The following is a 635-nucleotide window of genomic DNA, read 5'->3' as shown; positions in this document are numbered from 1 at the left end:
TGGGTTGAATACGTTTGGGGATCGTTGAGCTTCCTGGATCTGAAGATCTGTGATTTTTCCTATGCCTGGGAAGTTTTCTGCCACTATTTTGTTGAATATGTTTTCAATACATTCTCCTCTTTCCTCCTCTTCGGGAATACCCATGACTCAGATATTTGAGCGCTTAAGGTTGTCTAATATCTCTCTCTGATTTACTTCAATATCTTTGATACTTTTTTCTTTTTTCTTGCCTGCTTGTGTTATTCCAAACAGCCCATCTTCAAGTACAGGGTTTCTCTCTTCAACTTCTGTTAGCCTGCTGGTTAAACTCTCCATTGTGTTTTTTATTTTTCTGAATAACTTCTTCAGTTCGGCAAGTTCTGCTACATTTTTTTTTTTTGGACATTGATTTCCTTGTACATTTCCTCTTTCAGGTCCTGTATACTTTTCCTCATTTCATCATGCTGTCTAGCTGAGTTTTCTTGTATCTCATTCAGTTTCTTTAGGATTATCACTCGGAATTCCTTGTCATTCATTTCAAGGTCTTCTTGTTATATAGGATCTAGAGTGTGAGATTTATTAACTTTTGGTGGTGTACTTTCTTGTTTTTTTGTATTTCTGGTATCTTTTTTTGGATATTTATTCATTTTGGCAGG

The sequence above is a fragment of the Galeopterus variegatus genome, unplaced genomic scaffold, assembly GCF_000696425.1.
Source record: "Galeopterus variegatus unplaced genomic scaffold, G_variegatus-3.0.2 Scaffold669, whole genome shotgun sequence".
NCBI classification, from domain to species: domain Eukaryota; kingdom Metazoa; phylum Chordata; class Mammalia; order Dermoptera; family Cynocephalidae; genus Galeopterus; species Galeopterus variegatus.
This window is presented reverse-complemented; position numbering follows the sequence as displayed.